A 20,084-nucleotide genomic window follows, 5' to 3' on the forward strand; every position below is an offset into this window, starting at 1 on the left:
AGTGATCCTTTTACTCAGCTGGCCCACTTGTGCTTCCAGATTTCTAATGGAAGATATTGTTTCATTCATGAAACTTACAGTGGCCTTAGATAGATCAGAGACTAGATTTGCTAAATTAGAAGCATTTTGTTCAGAGTTCTCTGTCTGTTGCTGAGTTGATGATGGAAAAGGCTTGCTATTGCTAAACCTGTTTCTTCCACCATTATTAAAGCCTTGTTGGGGCTTTTGATCCTTCCATGAGAAATTTGGATGATTTCTCCATGTTGAGTTATAGGTGTTTCCATAAGGTTCACCTAAGTAATTCACCTCTGCTATTGCAGGGTTCTCAGGATTATAGGCTTCTTCTTCAGAAGATGCCTCTTGAGTACTGTTGGATGCAGCTTGCATTCCATGCAGACTCTGAGAGATCATATTGACTTGCTGAGTCAATATTTTATTCTGAGCCAATATGGCATTCAGAGTATCAACTTCAAGAACTCCCTTCTTCATAGGCGTCCCATTATTCACAGGATTCCTTTCAGAAGTGTACATGAACTGGTTATTAGCAACCATGTCAATGAGTTCTTGAGCTTCTGCAGGCGTTTTCTTTAGGTGAATGGATCCACCTGCAGAAGTGTCCAGTGACATCTTTGATAGCTCAGATAAACCATCATAGAATATATCCAGGATGGTCCATTCTGAAAGCATGTCAGAAGGACACTTTTTGATCAACTGTTTGTATCTTTCCCAAGCTTCATAGAAGGATTCACCTTCTTTCTGTCTGAAGGTTTGAACATCAGCTCTAAGCTTGCTCAGCTTTTGAGGAGGAAAGTACTTGGCTAAGAAAGTCGTGACTAGCTTATCCCAAGAGTTCAGGCTGTCTTTGGGTTGAGAATCCAACCACACTCTAGCTCTGTCTCTTACAGCAAAAGGGAAAAGCATGAGCCTGTAGACTTCAGGATCTACTCAATTAGTCTTAACAGTATCACATATCTGCAAGAATTCAGTTAAGAACTGAAAGGGATCTTCAGATGGAAGTCCATGAAACTTGCAGTTCTGCTGCATCAGAGAAACTAATTGAGGTTTCAGCTCAAAGTTGTTTGCTCCAATGGTAGGAATGGAGATGCTTCTTCCATGTAAATTGGAATTAGGTGCAGTGAAGTCACCAAGCATCTTCCTTATATTATTATTATTTTCGGCTGCCATCTCCTTTTCCTGTTCGAAAATTTCTGAAAGGTTATCTCTGGATTGTTGTATTTTAGCTTCTCTTAATTTTTTTCTTCAGAGTCCTTTCAGGTTCTAGATCTGCTTTAACAAGAATGTTCTTGTCCTTGTTCCTGCTCATATGACAAAGAAGATGGCACAGAAAAAATAGTAATAATAATATGGATCCTTTATACCACAGTATAGGGATCCTTGTGTTAGTAGAAGAAAAGAAGGGAAGAAAATCTGAACTCAGAGAGAGAGGGGGTTCGAATTTTTGGAGAGTTGAAGGAAAGATGTTAGTATATCAATAAACAAATAGAAGAAGATGAGAGAGGGAAGTGAATTTTAGAAAACAATTTTTGAAAAAGAGTTAGTGATTTTTGAAAATAGTTTTTGAAAAAGGTTAGTATTTTTTTCAAAATTTTTTTTTTAAATAAAAAATAAAAATAATTAGTTAATAAAAAAGAAATTTTTGAAAAAGAGGGAAGATATTTTCGAAAATTAGAGAGAGAGAGTTAGTTAGGTAGTTTTGAAAAAGTTAAGAAACAAACAAAAAGTTAGTTAGTTAGTTGAAACAAATTTTGAAAATCAATTTTGAAAGATAAGAAGTTAGGAAGTTAGAAAAGATATTTTGAAAATCAAATTTTTGAAAAAGATAAGATGAGAAGATATTTTTGAAAAGATATGATAGAAATTAGTTTTGAAAAAGATTTGATTTTTAAAATCTCAATTAATGACTTGATTCACAAGAAATCACAAGGTATGATTCTAGAACTTAAAGTTTGAATCTTTCTTAACAAGCAAGTAACAAACTTCAAATTTTTGAATCAAAACATTAATTGATTATGTTATTTTCGAAAATTTGATATAAAGAATAAGAAAAAGATTTTTGAAAAAGATTTTGAAAAAGATAAGATTTTCAAATTGAAAATTTGATTTGACTCATAAGAAACAATTTGATTTTAAAAACTTTTGAAAAAGTCAACTCAAATTTTCGAATTTGATGAGAGAAAAAGGGAAAGATATTTTTTTTTTATTTTTGAAATTTTTATGAAATCATGAAAATTATGCAATGCATGAAATTTTTAGATCAAAACAATGAATGCATGCAAGAATGCTATGAATGTCAAGATGAACACCAAGAACACCATGAATGTCAAGATGAACATCATAGACACAATTTTGAAAAAATTTTAATGCAAAGAAAACATGCAAGACACCAAACTTAGAATTCTTTAATGCTTACGCACTAAGAATTCAAGAATGCATATGATAAACATGAAAAGATACAAAACAAAAAATCATCAAGATCAAACAAGAAGACTTACCAAGAACAACTTGAAGATCATGAAGAACACCATGAATGCATGAAATTTTCGAAAAATGCAAGATGTACATGCAATTGACACCAAACTTATGATATGACTCAAGACTCAAACAAGAAACATGAAATATTTTTTATTTTTGTGATTTTCTAAATTTTTTTGGATTTTTATTTTATATTTTTTTGAAAAATTATTTTGAAAAAGAAAAATAAGGATTCCAAAATTTTTAATATGAATTCCAGGAATCTTATGCTCTAAAGCTCCAATCAAAGGGTCAGGCATGGCTTAATAGCCAGCCAAACTTTAGCATATAATTACATGGACTGGAGTGATTAGTTGAATACCAATCCCCAAGCAGTTTGGGTATGGCTTTACAGCCAGATAGGATTCAACATGTTTCATGAAACACTAGAATTCATTCTTAAAAATCTTGAAGCCATAGAATAATTTATTTTTGAAAACATTATTTTTATTATTTTATTTTATTTTTCGAAAACAAAAGAAAAATTTTTGAAAGCTTTTTGAAAAATTTTTGAAAACAAAACAAAAAGAAAATTACCTAATCTGAGCAACAAGATGAACCGTCAGTTGTCCAAACTCGAACAATCCCCGGCAACGGCGCCAAAAACTTGGTGCACGAAATTGTGATCTCCAGGCTCGAACAAATCCTGGTAATGGCTCCAGAGCTTGGTGCTCTGATCTTAATTCATAATTGTCACAACTTCGATACAACTAACCAGCAAGTGCACTGGGTCGTCCAAGTAATACCTTACGTGAGTAAGGGTCGAATCCCACGGAGATTGTTGGTATGAAGCAAGCTATGGTCACTTTGTAAATCTCAGTCAGGCAGATATAAAGTGATAATGGTGTTTTCGAATATTATATAATAAAATAGGGATAGAGTTACTTATGTAATTCATTGGTGAGAATTTCAGATAAGCGAATGGAGATGCTTTTCGTTCCTCTGAACCTCTGCTTTCCTGCTATCTTCATCCAGTTAGTCTTACTCCTTTCCATGGCTGGCTTTATGTGATACATCACCACTGTCAATGGCTACTTTCGGTCATCTCTCGGAAAAATGATCCAATGCCCTGTCACGGCACGGCTAATCGTCTGGAGGCATCACCCTTGTCAATGGCTTCATCTTATCCTCTCAGTGAATAATATGCTCACGCACCCTGTCACGGCACGGCTATTCATCTGTCGGTTCTCGATCATGCTGGAATAGGATTTACTATCCTTTTGCGTCTGTCACTAACGCCCTGCAATCGCGAGTTAGGAGCTCGTCACAGTCATTCAATCATTGAATCCTACTCGGAATACCACAGACAAGGTTTAGACCTTCCGGATTCTCTTGAATGCCGCCATCATTCTAGCTTACGCCACGAAGATTCCAGTTAAGAGATCTAAGAGATATTCATTCTAGCTTAATTCATGTAGAACAGAAGTGTTTGTCAGGCACGCGTTCATAAGGGAGAAGGATGATGAGCGTCACACATAATCATCACCTTCATCACGTTCTTGGGTGCGAATGGATATCTTAGAAGCGAAATTAGAAGAATTGAATAGAAAACAGTAGTACTTTGCATTAATCTTTGAGGAACAGCAGAGCTCCACACCTTAATCTATGGAGTGTAGAAACTCTACCGTTAAAAATACATAAGTGAAGGTCCAGGCATGGCCGAGATGGCCAGCCCCCTAAAACGTGATCAAAGGATCATAAGGTAATCCAAAGATGCCTAATACAATAGTAAGAGGTCCTATTTATAATAAACTAGCTACTAGGGTTTACATGAGTAAGTATTTGATGTATAAATCCACTTCCGGGGCCCACTTGGTGTGTGTTTGGGCTGAGCTTAAGTGTTGCACGTGCAGAGGCCATTTGTGGAGTTGAACGCCAGTTTTTGTGCCAGTTTGGGCGTTCAACTCTGGTTTTGGATCCTTTTCTAGCGCTGGACGCCAGATTTGGGTAGAAAGCTGGCGTTGAACGCCAGTTTACGTCATCAATTCTTGGCTAAAGTATGGACTATTATATATTTCTGGAAAGCCCTGGATGTCTACTTTCCAACGCAATTGGAAGCGCGCCATTTCGAGTTCTGTAGCTCCAGAAAATCCACTTTGAGTGCAGGGAGGTCAGAATCCAACAGCATCAGCAGTCCTTTTTCAACCTCTGAATCTGATTTCTGCTCAAATCCCTCAATTTCAGCCAGAAAATACCTGAAATCACAGAAAAACACACAAACTCATAGTAAAGTCCAGAAATGTGAATTTAACACAAAATCTATTAAAAACATCCCTAAAAGTAACTAGATCCTACTAAAAACATACTAAAAACAATGTCAAAAAGCGTATAAATTGTCCGCTCATCAACACACTTCTGCAATAAATAACTTGAGACACTCCTTCTCAGATACGGAGTCAAGCACAAAGTGGCAACTCCATACCACCCACAGACCAACGGGCAAGCTAAAATTTCCAACAGAGAGCTAAAATGAATCCTTGAAAAAATTGTTAGGAGCTTAAGAAAGGATTGGTCTAAAAAGCTGGATGATGCACTATGGGCCTACAGAACAGCCTATAAGACTCCCATTGGGATGTCTCCATACCAACTGGTATATGGCAAGGCTTGTCACTTACCAGTTGAACTTGAGCATAGAGCATTTTGGGCTCTAAAAATGTTAAACTATGATGAGCAAGCTGCTGGAGAAAAGAGATTAATGCAACTCAATGAGCTGAAGGAGTTTAAAAATCAAGCATATGAGAATGCAAAAATCTACAAAGAGAACACAAAAAGGTGGCATGACCAAAAGATAGCAAGAAGGGAGTTCACTGAAGGACAGAAGGTGTTACTCTACAACTCAAGACTCAAGTTCTTCCCTGGAAAACTTAAGTCTCGATGGTCAGGACCTTTCACGATACTCAAGGTGTTTTCCTATGGACATGTAGAGCTCGTGGAGGACAAGACTCACAGAACTTTTACTGTCAATGGCCATAGACTCAAACACTACTTGGGAGGCTCCTTAGAGGAGCAGATAGTGAGCTACAAGTTCAGCTAAAGATGAAGGAATGTCAAGCTAATGACAATAAAGAAGCACTAGTTGGGAGGCACCCCAACACTTTATCCTTTTTTATTTAATTGCTTTTCTTAGAAATGGTTTAAAATCTATTGCTATAGATAGTTTAATTTTTAGTCTCACATTTGTGTTACAGTATCAAATTAGGATTAGTTTACAATTGTAGATTAGAAAGTTTGATATTAGCTTTGGTAGCTAGATTTTCTTTACACTCTTTTATTTCTTTCTATTCTGGAATTGCAACTTGATGAAGGCATAACTAATGATGAGTGAATGGGCTGAGAACTAGCTAAACTGCTAAGTTTGGTGTGGCATCTCACCCACTTAATCTAGGCTTACAAACAATTAGTAACTTAATTTTGAAGAGTAAGCCCAGAGATTAAGTTTAGTATGGCCACCACCAAGGATCACCTAGCAGCCCAATTCACCTAATTTGAAAGCACTTAATATTTTGGGTAAAAACATGAACGTGGTTTAATGAGTTCAGAGGAATTGGAATCAAAAGAAAATAAAAAGATTGGTGTTACTCCATTCTTATGAACACATTAAATACACAATGATGGAACCAATTCATTAAGATGCCAAAGGATTAAGTTTGGTGTCCCAAGGGACACCCATCAGTTGCAATCCAAATCATTCTTGATGAGAAGGAATGTGAAGGGGTTCTTTGGTCATTACTAATGGGTTCAGTTTCAATTTCATGAGAGAAGATAGGGCTCACATGGTAAACAACTCACAAAACAAGGAAGTCAAAATGTACTTGCACTTTGGAACTCAACACATGCAGAAGACACTGTGAGAAAAGAGTTGGCGCCTCTTCCCACGCTAGGCACCACTCCCCAAGTGGGAAAATATTTAACCCTTTTTATTTCCCACCCTTCGAACCACACCATTCACCCATTATAAAAGCCTCACCTTCCCAACTCCTCTCCCATTTCAACAATCCCCAATCATATAGAATATCAAAAGACTATAATTATCTAACAAAATTAATTTGTATTTATTGCATTCAATTTGAATAGGTAAAAAATTATTTTATTTTAGTTTAGTCCTTAATTCGCATAATTTGAATGTAGCTTAATATATATGATTTGATTTGATTTCATTATTAGTGAAAAATATCTGAAGAGCCTATTTTATTCATAAATTTATTATTTTAATAATTAATAAATTAATCTAATTAATACAGATAATTAGTATAATTAATTTGGTTTAATAAATTAAAAAAATACTAACATAACATTAAAAAAATAAATTAGAAAATAGTACTAAATCAAATTGATATAAATTATAATAAATTATGTGATACCTAAATATCTAATAAAATCAATTAGTTGATATAGTTAATTTATTGTAATAAATTGTATTTAATGAGTTAAACGAAATAAATTGCTAAACACTCTCAAAAACATGTCACATCAACTCCATCATTAAGTGCAGAAACCTGTCTTTTATATAATAGAATAGATAATAAATAGAATAAATGAAAATATGATATGTGACATATTTTAATTATAAAATTCGTAATATATAATAGATTTTTTTATGAATCCTTATTGCTTGTTCGTTGCTAGTTTTTACATAATCTACTTAATATACTAAAATTGGGTTTTCCCCTAACTAATAGAAGTGAGGTGTCGATTCATCATGAATCCATTTTCCCACCAAAATAGATGCACTATTTTCTCTTCTAAGTTTCTTTTATAAAAATATTTTTAATATAATTATACTATAATTAGCATTTAACTAATAATGCATAATTATACTAATTTAGAAAAATATCTTTATTATAGTTATATAAAATTAATATTTAATAAATTATTAAACTACTTATCAATTATCAATCGAAAATATTTTTAATCATTTTAATAATAATAATAATAATAATAATAATCATAATAATAATAATAATAATAATAATAATAATAATAATAATAATAATAATAATAATAATAATAATAATAATATGATAATAGCACCGGTTATTGATAACCAATTTATATTTCTCTAAATAAATTTATTTTAGAAAAATATCTTTATTATAATTATATTACAATATTACAATTAATATTTAATGAATAAAGCATAATTATACTAATTTAAGAAAATATCTTTATTATCTATCTATTCTATCTATTCTATTATATAAAAATCGGATTTTCGCAATTAATGATGGAATTGATGTGGCATGCTCTTGAGGCGTTTTCTGATTTATTTCATTTAATTTGATTAGACATTTAAATATCATCCTTTATTATAATTTATATGAATTAATTAATTAATTTGGTTAATTATATTAATTATTTGATCTTATTAGAATAAATACCAAATTATTTAATAAATAATAAATATGATAATAAAATATATGAATTAATTTAATTAGTTTATTTTTCTCAATACCATCTATTTATACAAGATCAAATATTTTTTACTCATTCACTCTCCTCTCTCTCTCTCTCTCTCTCTCTCTCTCTCTCTCTCTCTCTCTCTCTCTCTCTCTCTCTCTCTCTCTCTCTCTCGTATTTAGGGTACAATTTTTGTAATTTATTTTTTTTTTATTTTTTTATCTTTATTTATACATTTCATTTTTTATATTTTTTAAAATTTTTGTTTATTTTAATTGCTTATTATGAGGCACATACTTTTTTTTCTTTTAGCTTCTGATTAACAAAAAAAATGTGTCATCTTTACGTTGTTTTTAAATAATCTTACTATAAGTTTGTTTTATAATATTCTATTTTGTCATGTGTACTTCAATTCATATATATATTGTCTTTTTTTTTGTGATTCACAATTAATATATACATTGTTCGTGTATGTGATTTATATGTTAATGTTATTATTGATTCTCTTTATTATTATTTTTTTGTGTCTCTTTGTTGCTCTTTATTTTAGTTATATTAATTGATTTCTCTGTATTGATACTCTTTTATTTGAAATATCATGACAATTTAGAGTGTATGTTGTGACCCATGTGATATTCGTTAATTTGGTGTATCTTTTTAGATAGTTTATGTTATAATGTGTTTAAGGAGTTGACTTAAAATTATAATATGATATATAAATTTATAATATGATTTATAGTATGCTAAAATATTAGAATATTATCATATAGATATTTTTTTATTTGGCCATTAGATTCAACTATATAGGATCTTGAAAATAATTATGCAATTATATGATAAGTTGTTTTTTCATATAATTATTGTATTGATCATTTACATTAGTGAGACTATTTTCATTATTAATATTTATAAATATGCTATTATTTATATAATTGATTGAACCATCTTATTTGTTTAAATTTAATTCTATTAAATTAATTATTCAAGGTGCCATCGCCATTTCTATTTTTAAAGAATTTTTTTAAGATTATTTAACAAATCTAATAACATAATAACAATTAAAAAAGACAAAACAAAAAATTTTTTAATGTGAAAATAGGACAAAAGAAATAAATTTATTTAATAACTTTTTTAGGATATTGATAAACCCCGTTTTTAGAGTTTATCTTGTGTGAATTTAGAGTATTTTATCAACCTTTTCTCACATTTATTCAATGAAATAGCATGGGTTTGTGTTTCTTCCTTAATTTGTGCTTAAGTGTGAAAACATGCTTTTTAGACCATAAATTAGCTAATTTTGATTCACCTTTGATTCCACTAGATGCGTTGATTTGTTTGTTAAGTGATTTTAGGTTGAAAAGGCTGGGAATGAATCAAAGGAGTGAAGAGGAAGGCATGCCAAGTGGAGAACACATGGAAAAGCCAAAGATTTGGATGCACCCATCCACGCGCACGCGCAATATACGCGCACCGTGGATCGCAAAAACTTTAGGGACGCGCACGCGTGCTGTACGCGTACACGTTGGTGCTGGCACGTGATTTGTTTAGTGAAAACGTGATTTTTTGACAGGAATTACAATTATGGATTCATAGCAAAAAATACCATTTCTCTTAAGAAATACATATAATTAATTCATTATGCATTTTTCAATTGACAAAACTACAAATTTAATATTGGAAGGAGGAGGAGCTAAAAATCCCAGTCATGAAGATAATATAGAACTAACAATCAATTTAATATATCATCGTAGAATTAAATTATTTGAGAAACTAAATTCAATTCCTTGACTAATTTGGAAACAATACTAATATCATGGAAATGATTCAAAAAAAAGAATATAATTCCTTTAGTAATCCTAGGAACCATGGTCAAGACCACTTTGTATATAATCTAGTAAGATATAAACACAAGTTAATAGTGCTACAAATTCTAATCAGGAGGAAATTTTTAACTTGAATTTAAAATTCAGTAAGGTGTAGCTTTTGCCCTGTTAATATACTATTGATTTAAGATTTGCCTTATAAAAGCAAAGATTTAAAGTAGGAAAATGTCCACTGATAATACCGATTTAAAAAAAATCATTAACTTCACTAGTGATGTTCGCTTATGGCTCGACCACTTGTATTATCTAGTATGTCAAAAATCTTATAGAAGATATTATCAATCAAGACTCTTCATAACAATATTACACATGACAATTAACTATCAGATTGTCTCATAATTAACATTAGAAAGCCATTTAATAATCTGTTCATCTTTTGCTAACACATATGCACTATATATGTTACAAAATTTTAAGCAATTCTTCCTAAATTAATGTGATTCTAAAATGGACATACTTAATTCATTAATAGAAAGTAAATTGAGACAAAAGTATTAATTGAAATAAAACCAGCCTCATAAACATGTAGTTAAAATTGAAAAGTCAGCAAAACAAAGAGAGAACACTGTCATCATGCAATTTAAATTTCAAAGAGAACTATAGATAATCATCTTTTTTAGAAGGACAAGAGATGCAAGCTTCATATTCATATATAAGGGGGAAAAATGAAAGCAACGAGGACAACAAATCAACAATCAGGTCCTTAAAGAAGGATTAAAGCAATCATGCATCAACATAGGTAAAACAAATTTCCATGCAATTAGCGGTAATAAATAAGCAATCATGTATCAGCATAGGTAAAAGTAGTGGCAATCCAGTAATCTTGAAATTAACTACTTATGTTAAAACTTACATAAACTTAACTAAGCATCATGAGTATTAGCATGGCGTAGAAAGTGTCCACAGTTCATCTATGTTTGAAATTTAGCATAGATAAGGAAACAAAAACAGCGAGTATTCACAGAATAGAAAGGCAGGCTTATCACTTCATTGATTTCCTTGAAATCAAAGTCCTATACAAGAATACACCCTAACTCAAACTAACAATTAAGCATGATAATATGACATATTTAACGAATTCAAAGAAATACCTCTACAATAGTGTATGAACCGAATTCCTTCCTCCACATGAGCATGTTATCACACATTAGCTTTGTTTTCTCGAAATTTCAATAGTGTCTGAACCAAATTCCTTCCTTGCGTTATAACAAAAATTTTGTCGCAAAATTATTAAGCAAAAATATCAACACTAATTGTATCGCGATCAAGTTACTGAATGATCGCAAAAGTAACAAGCCAAATCCCAAATTAGAGGAGTAATCAATCAAACTAAATTAATGTGGAGGAAATCACAAAATTAACAAAAAGAAAAAAAGCTTCCATAAGAATGCATAAAAGAATGCAGAAGGAGATTTCAAAAATTACTGTCGTGACCTCAGGAGATGCGTCAACGGAAGAGACAACGGGAAAAGAGATTGTCGAAGCACGTGGATGCATTGGCGCTAGCAGCAAAGAGATGAATGACTATGATGGCCGGTGGTAGTGGCGGTGGCAGCGGCGGTGGCGGCGATGTCGGCGACTATAATTCAAGGTTTTAATTAGCAGGTCTCGTTCACTTCCCCTCTCACTTGAAGCTAGCCCTATTTTGCTTCTTTGGTATGGGCTTTGAGGGTTGGGTAGGCCTTTGGGTCTGTAGCTATTTTAAGATGTTCAAAGTTATTTAGGGAGGGTTTATAAATTGCTACAAATAGATGATATTGAGGAGGTTTTCAGAAACTTCCACAATAAAACCTCCACTAATTAGTAAAAATCTTGTAGTGCTACTATGAACCTTTTCTCCAAAATGATGAACCCTTCTATCCACCCCAAGCCCAATAGATGACTCTCTCACCTTCCTACTTCAAGGACAATCGGATATGCAAAGGAATACCCTAGAGTTTATGACCAACTTGACAAAGGTAGTGCACACTTTAGCCTACCAATGCTTGAACACTCAAGGTACTTCCATAGCCGCATGTGAAAGACCAAAAGAAGAGCAAAGCATGAAGAAGAGATTGGAAAATCCGGTGGAGAAGGAGGAGTTGTATTTTGTGTTGGAACAATTGGAGGAACCTATGATTATTGAAGAAAAGGAAAGAGTGGTTGAAGATTTAGGAGATACGAAACAACCATGGGAGTCTCAACCACCTTCGAAACACATCAAAATTGAAGAATATGAAGAGGTTGATCAAGAGATGGAGTCAATCATCAACGAATTCCTATCAAAAGTTGAACCCTCTCCCATTAGGTATGAAATTGACATTATTGAAGACAACTCCACACCAAGTGATATTGGTATTCTTATTGAAGAAGTTGACAAGCAAGAAGAAATTGAAAGAAGTTGTCAAGAGGTGAAAACAACTAAGGAAGAACCTAAAGGAGTAGACCTCGCATTGTTTAAGTGTGGGGAAGTCTCCCTCCCCAAGTCACCCTCCAACACAACATTCAAGTGAGCAAAATTCTTACCCTTAAGCTTCACTTTCTTACTTGAATATGGGTTGATTGAACGGATGGGCAACTTAGAGCTCTTTGCGGAGTTAATAGTAAGAAGGAGTTATGTAGTGGTTGGAAGTTTGGAATTATGCTCATTAGGGTCGAAGCTTTAAAGCATAGGGGCCATGATTGGAGGAATGCAAACTTGTGTGGGCCTAGAAGGATGATTTGGTGAGCTAAAGAGAATTCTATGTGTCAACCACCTGGAAGGAAGAACCATGACAATCAACTTGAAGACGGGTGTGAAGATAAGATATGGGATCCCAGATTATACTTTGAAAACCAAATGTGCTCGTATCTTACGTTGAACCTCTCCCAAGCTTGGTGAAGATGGTTGGAATTTCTGTCAACCATTTAAGGAGCAAAGATCCTTGGAGATTCAAGGATGAGTACAAACACAACCACCATGACAAAGGGCTTCCCAAATGTCCAACTTAAGGACTTAAACTAAAAGTGCTAGGTGGGAGACACCCCACCATGGTAAACTCTTTCCACTCCCTTGTAGATTTGATTTGATTAATAAGTGATTTGAGTTGCCATTGTCGGTAATTTCCTCTTCATATAGTTTCTTTAATAATTTGGTTGCTAGTTGCTTGTGATTCAAGTTTCCTTTGCTTGTACTTGAAAACCCTTCAAAAGCCAAAAATATTTTTGTGATTTTGCATTTTTTGTTGGTTTTGAGCTGTAGGTAGTGTTAAGGAGATTTTTAGCTGTTTTTAGTATTTTCGAAAAAAAAGGGGGAGAGGCAGGGACGCGTATGCACGCTATACACGTACGCGTCGATAGGTCAGCGCAGATCCATACATCCAACCCGAGAGTTGTGCGGGTATGGCGCAACCGCTGGGCGTGAGGCACAAAGGAAGGCACGCGTACGCGTATAGGACGTGTACGCGTCGATGCGAAAACTTGGACCCCATACTGATAACCTGAGAGTCACGCGAACATGGGGCCAACACTATGCCTCTGGCCCAACTCCCAACCCACGCGGATGCGTATGGTACGCGTACGCATCAACGCGCAATTCCTCCCTCTGCACCTAAGCGTACATGACGCTTGCGCGTCTATTCTTTTTTTCGTCAATCCACGCGGAGGCATACAGGACGCGTACGCGTGGATTCAAAAACACTAACCCCATCCATGCGAGAACCCTAACATTGCGTCCCTCATTTCTTTCGTCCCCTCCAACGTTCCATTTCCTCTCTATCTCTTCTCCGTCCGCAACCGTCAATGCCAACCACCGAGCCGGCGACTCACTGCCGCCACTGCCATCCTTCTCTCCCTCTTTTCTTTATCCTCTTCTTCCCTCCGTCCCTCTCCTCTCACCCCTCTCCCTTACTGAACCTCTGCCCTATATTTACGCGTCTATGCTGCTCCTCTGCCCGCGCCACCGCGAGCCACCACGCACTGCCATCTCTGGGCAGCCCTGCACCCCTCTTCCTTTGCCAGCCCCATTTCTCTTCTACTCTATTCCCAGGTTACATCCTGACCTGCCCATTTTCCATTCTTTTTGCTCTGTTTTTCAGTTCCTTTTAGTGCATTATGTTTTAGTTAGCAATGTTTAATTTCTGCTTGTTAGGTTAGTTAGATATGCATGTTTTAGTTGATCCTAGGTGGTTAGGTAGCTATGTTGTGGTTAGCAAATCATAGACCTGATAAGTGCTCCGTTCCTGTTTATCTGAATTGGCTGAATTGAAAATGTTTTGCTGAATGGTGGTTGAATTTTTCTCACTGCTGCATTGAGTTCTGATCCACAAGGATTATGTCACTGCTGCCCTGTTACTTTCACTTGTGTCATCTGATTAACATTGTCTGAGCATATGCAATCCCTACTTGCAATTGTGTTTAACATATTTTGGATTCATATGACATTGCTTTTGCTGCTCCTGTTATCCGGGAACATCTAAGTTACTGTCAGAATGCTGCCCAAATTTCTAGAAATCATTTTGTTTTAAACTTGCTACCTGGAATTGAACTTGACACTTTTGACATTGCGATTTACTTGAGTTGCACCAAGTTCAATTCTTGGGTTACTTTGGTTGGCATTTCCATGTTTCTTTTGTTTCCCGCTTATATGCATCATACTTGGTGACCATGGGCATTGTTGATGAACCGCCTTTCTATTATATGCTTTTATGCGAACTCACATTTCATCATCAATGACTTGCATCATCCTCATGATTGTGGGCATGCTTGTTCTTTATATACTTATTTGAGCTTCTCTTGATTAAGTCCCATAATTGTCATGCCACCAATATATGACTTAGTTTTCTAACTTTTAACCTTGTTAATGATGAACGAACTTTTGTGTGGTCTAGAATTCTACTAATGAATTCTCGTTGTAAAGTATAGTTTCTAAACTAAACAATAGTCCTTTCATACAAAAATTTAGGTTGTCACAAGTAACAAACCCCAATAAATTTTAACCAGAGTATTTGGACTCCGGGTCGTCTCCCTAGGAAACAATGTAATGCATGCGTATTGGCTATGATGGGGTAGAAATAGGGGGGTTTTGTTTATGAGATGGTAAGAAAGTAAACTGATTGAGTAAGTAAAGAAAGCAAAATAAAGAACTCTTGCCTAAGACTTGGGTACTTGAGATCACCATCCTAGTTAACAACCAATTATTGACAATTATGAGAGGCCAACCCATTAAGTCTACTTCTCGGAGCCTTAAGTACGTAACATTTACTCCTAGACTTGAAGTATGTCAAATAGGCTTGATCACATCCACCCCTAAGTCCTAACCTACCTACTAATTGGCTTAGTAGTGGGTTAGTGTCAATGGGCTTCAAATTGATCACCCAGGGTTCTCAAATCACCAAACCCATTATGCCCAAAAACTCAAGATCACTCAAGTCCCTTGGCTTAGACCAAAAGTTGACAAAACTACTTAAAAACTAAAGAGAGCATTTCATCAAACACTTAGAATGCAATAAAAGTCAACATCATAAATTGCAAGGATACTAAAATCTACCACTATTAATTGCAAGAAAGGGAGATCACAGCTCAATTCATCAATCAAAGAAACATCAACATCAAAATTGTATTAAATGTAAACAAATCCAACATGAGTCATCATCACAAAAGAGAGCAAAATGAGAAATTAACATAAAAACTAAGAGAGTCAAGATGTAGAGATGAGAAATTATCAAAGAAGCAAGATGAGATCAAGTAATCAAACATGAAATTAAAATAATCTAACCTAATCTTAACCTAATTCTAGAGAGAAGAGGGAGCTTCTCTCTCTAGAAAACTAACTAAAGGCTCATGTTGGCTAAACTAATTGCTCCCTCCTTTGCTTGGACTTCAATTCTGCATGAAATACACTCAGAAACAAGTTGGAATTGGGCCTGGGCAGCTCAGAAATCGCCCCCAGCGTTTTGCCTTCAAGTGGGCCACGTGAGAGTATCGGCGCGTGTGCGCCATGTGCGCGTGCGCGTCGATTGGCAAATTCTCAACCCGCGCGGACGCGGCGTGTACGCGTGTGCGTCTATAGGTGAAACCGCTTTTGCGTGTGCGCGTGCGCGTCCTTTGGTGCATTTCCAATCTTTGTTTCTTCATGCATTCTCCCTTTTTGTATGCTTTTTTCCTCATTTCTTCCATCTAATACTTGCCTTATGGACCTGAATTCACTCATCAAACACATCAAGGCATCGAATGGGATTAAAGTGAATTAAAATCACCAATTTAGGGCCTAAAAAGCACGTTTTTATACTTAAGCAAAATTCAAGGGAGAATTACAAAACCATGCTATTTCATTGAATAAATGCGAGAAAAGGTGACAAAAATCTCCCAAAATAATCACAAGATAAATCACGAAATCGGGGTTTATCAAATCTCCTCACACTTAAACTAAGCATGTCCTCATGCTAAAATCAAGAAGAAGCAAAAGGGTATTTAACATTTATTCAATGCAACTACTAAATGCAATCTATCTACATGCAATCTATTTACATGATGTAATGGCATAGTCAAAATAAATCAATCTTCAAGAATACGCATACAAGCACAAGGGCCAAGGTATTAGCAATCAAGCAAACCGCAATTGGAATGGATTATTAAAAGAGTTGACAAACTTGCAAGAAAAGATGATCATGGGTGGAAACATGTAATTGAGCGATCGAACCCTCGCCGGATGTGTATCCGCCCTATGCACTCAAGTGTATGGGGTCAATTCACTAATTCCTCCCCTAATCATGCTTTCCAAGATTTATTTTTCATCTAACAATCAACAATTACTTTATGCATGCATACAAATATCATGAGGTCTTTTCCATAGGTTGTAATGGGGCTAGGGTCAAGGTAGGATACATGTGGTCAAGTGAGCTTGAGATTTGAATCTTTGATTAACTTGAACTTCCCACCTAACCTATGACAACCTATACAATTCTAAACAAACGTAACTACCATTCTTCACTTTTCTCACACACTCATGTATTCTCTTTTGATCACCACACATATGCATTGACTCTTATTGAACTTCACTTTGGGGCATTTTGTCCCCTTTTTATTGCTTTTCTTTTTTTTTTCTTTTATATATGTAAATTTTTTTTAGCTAAAATATATATAAGAATATCAATGCATATGGTTTACACATAATTAATACATGAGTATGTACCTAATTCCTAAGATTTTTCAACAAACACACTTTTATCTCTACCCAATGTTCCCAACTTTCCCAAAATCAAATGATAAACACTCTCACTAGTCTAAGCTAATCAAAGATCCAAATTAAGGGATATTTATTATTTTTTACTTAGGCTTGTAATGTGCTACAATTAAGAAAAAATGGGTTAAGCATATGCTTGAAATTGGCTAACAATAGAAGATAAAAGGTAGGCTTATTTGGGTAAGTGAGCTATTTGAAGAATGGCCTCAATAATATAAATACATGTATACACAAAATAATGGACATAAAGAATCAAACAAATTAAGGATTACAATCATAGGAGGAGAATAATGTACACAAGAATGGAAGTAAGTGGTTATGTATGATGTAACCACACAATTAAGCTCAAATCTCACATGCTTCTGTTCTTAGCTCAAAACATGATCCACAAGTATATAGTTCAAGCAAGTTCTAAAAAAAAAATTTTTTTTCAACCAATTGGGGTGGTGCCCTAAGAATGAATTTCTTGGAAATTTTTATCATATTGACTACGCTTATTCTAATGCAATATTATGATTTAGAAAATTTTTAAAAAAATTTTTTAGTTTTATCCCTTTTCAATCAAAACACATTTCTTATACAAAAAGGGTTGACTAGATTTTTAGCAATCCAGAAATTTCCTTTCTAATCACAATCAACAACTAAGATGCAAAACACAACTAAGATGCAAAACATACTAAGAGTGTGCAACAACAAAAACAAGAGTATCCACAATAGCAAATATGTACAGTAATCCCAAAATGATCCAAAACATAAAGTACGGAATAAAACAAAATAAAGTAGTAGCGAATAGAAATAGAAGTCTGAAAGTTCACCACATAAATGTAAACACCAGTCATGAACGGTGACCTCCCCACACTTTAGAATCAAGCATCGTCCTCGATGCTACTACTGAAGCTCGGGATGGGGGTCAATAATCGCACCAGACTGTAGCTCATACTCAGGTTGTAGGACTGGAGGTGGTACTGGCTGTGGCTCTGGAATGTCATGCTGGACCTCAGGAGGCTGCTGGACCTCAGTGGTGGCCTGCGTCTCTGGTGGTGCCTCCTGCTGTGTCGGCTCCTCACTATGCTCCTCCTCTTGATCCTGCTCGTCATAAGTGGGAGACTCTGGAAGTGGAGGGAGCTCAATGCCCTGCGATGCGAACACCTGGTCTATGCAGTCAAGACGTTGCATGACACAACGCTCGAAGCGCACCATAAAGAGAAGAAGGTGTTGCACTAACAGATAAGTCGGCTCAGGTGCTGGTGGTGGCGGTGGTAAAGGTGCTGCGGCTACTGTGGAGGAAGAGGGTTCTGCTGCTGTGGAGGAAGAGGGTCTGGTTGCATCAACTACCGCTCTAGTCCGAGAACGACGTCTGGTCGGGGGCTTCTCGTGCACCCATCCACCCCATGGAATAGAAACTTCCTTGTTGTCGTCATCTGGGGGTGGTGGTGTCATGTCGTCGTCCTCCCACTGGACATTAGCTAGCTCAGCTAAACTAGTAACCAGTGTAAGAAATGGTAGCAAGCTGCGGATATGAGCTCTCCACATGCTATGCCTAATCAGTCGGGGGAAATGCACCTCTTTCCCTTCCATAACACACCCAATCAGAACTAGCATATCCATCAGAATCTCTGAGAAGTGAGTGGTAGGCAGGACGTAGTGGGCAAATATCTACTGCCAAGTCCTAGCCTCCTTAGACAGATATGCAGATAGCATCCTCTTAGGCTTCTTGTTGTTCGAATCCATTACCCAGGGAGCGTCTGGTGTAGCAATCACGCGCTTAAGCGCCTCATAGTCAAAAGTTATGGAGAGGAGGGCTACCTCTGCCTGCTGGTAGGCACAAGTGTCAGGAGTACCAACTTTACAAAGCAGTGCATCCCCTATAGCCTCCTCAATAATCATAATCTCTCTACCCCTTACGTGCACTGAATCCAAGTTCGCTCGGAAGAAGTTACAGTAGAACTCCTTAACCCATGAGATGTTAATCCTTCCTAAGTCCCTATCAACGAAATCCAATCCCAACTCCAAAATACGGGTGTTTACGGCACGCCTCACTTCATTGTGAAGATTCAGCTTCTTCTCAATGTTCAGGTTCTTCTTTGTATAACGGGAGAAGCGTAGCTCGCAGTAGAGGTTGGAGAATTTGGTTGAATCAGTGGATGAGAGTAGCTGATTTTCTATGTCTTCTTCATTTAGCGGATTCTTGGCATAGTTAGCATATGGTGAGGGGGTAGAGGTCTTGGAGCGCTTCCTCTTTTTGGAAGTAGTGGCTATAGCTTTTCCTCTATCCGACATCTTGAAAAACAGAGATGATACAATATAAGCAGATAGCCAAATAGGTATAAAGCATTCAAAGCAAAGCATACTTATGAAGTGAATAAAGAAAGGAGATTTCTTGGAATGCAAGCAAACATAATTCAGAATGCAAACCAACTTCAAACCAAGAATTCAATTCATGCATGTTTTGCACATTACTTGTTCACTAAGCTTAGGAAGCACCATATCCAAAAGAATGATCTAAAGAGTTAAGTTAAAAACCAAAAGAGGTTAGTCGGTTAAACAGGTTAAAGTTAGAAATCAGTTTGAAAATTAATGATATGGCGGTTACCAGCTAAGTTCCAAAGGAATGCACGAATTAGGAGTGTAAGCACATTCACAATCATGAAATGCAACAAGTCATTGATGATGAAAGATGATATAGCTAAAAAACAACTAATATAGAACAACCATCAATCAATGCAAGGATCAATAGTAGTGTTGGTGAAATCAAGATCTTGAGAAACAAGTAAATCAAGCACATTTAACACCAATTCTAACAATGCATACAAGTCACAAGTTCAAATATGAATTGAAAACCTCACGGTCCATGTGACTTAATGAGATTATGTATGAACATAATGAACTATTTGGTCACATAGACTAGAACATTCAAACTTGTGTGTCTATGCAAAAGAGGCACAAAATTTTAAGGAAGTTTTAAGTTATGGTCAATTTGAAAACTTACTCAACCATGTAATGCACATATGCAAGTTAGCATTGCAAGCAAAGAGTATTAGAAGCATCACCAAAAACATGTAAACATACCC

The 20,084-nt window shown here is 35.4% G+C and overlaps 1 non-coding gene across 1 annotated transcript; it reads left to right on the plus strand.

The window, feature by feature from the left end:
• The first annotated feature begins 681 nt into the window (after positions 1–681).
• LOC112738493 (small nucleolar RNA R71) lies at positions 682–789 on the plus strand. The gene has a single exon (XR_003169451.1). It is a non-coding gene; the product is annotated as a small nucleolar RNA R71 (small nucleolar RNA).
• Positions 790–20,084: the final 19,295 nt, after the last annotated feature.

The sequence above is a fragment of the Arachis hypogaea genome, chromosome 13 (genome assembly GCF_003086295.3).
Source record: "Arachis hypogaea cultivar Tifrunner chromosome 13, arahy.Tifrunner.gnm2.J5K5, whole genome shotgun sequence".
NCBI lineage: Eukaryota > Viridiplantae > Streptophyta > Magnoliopsida > Fabales > Fabaceae > Arachis > Arachis hypogaea.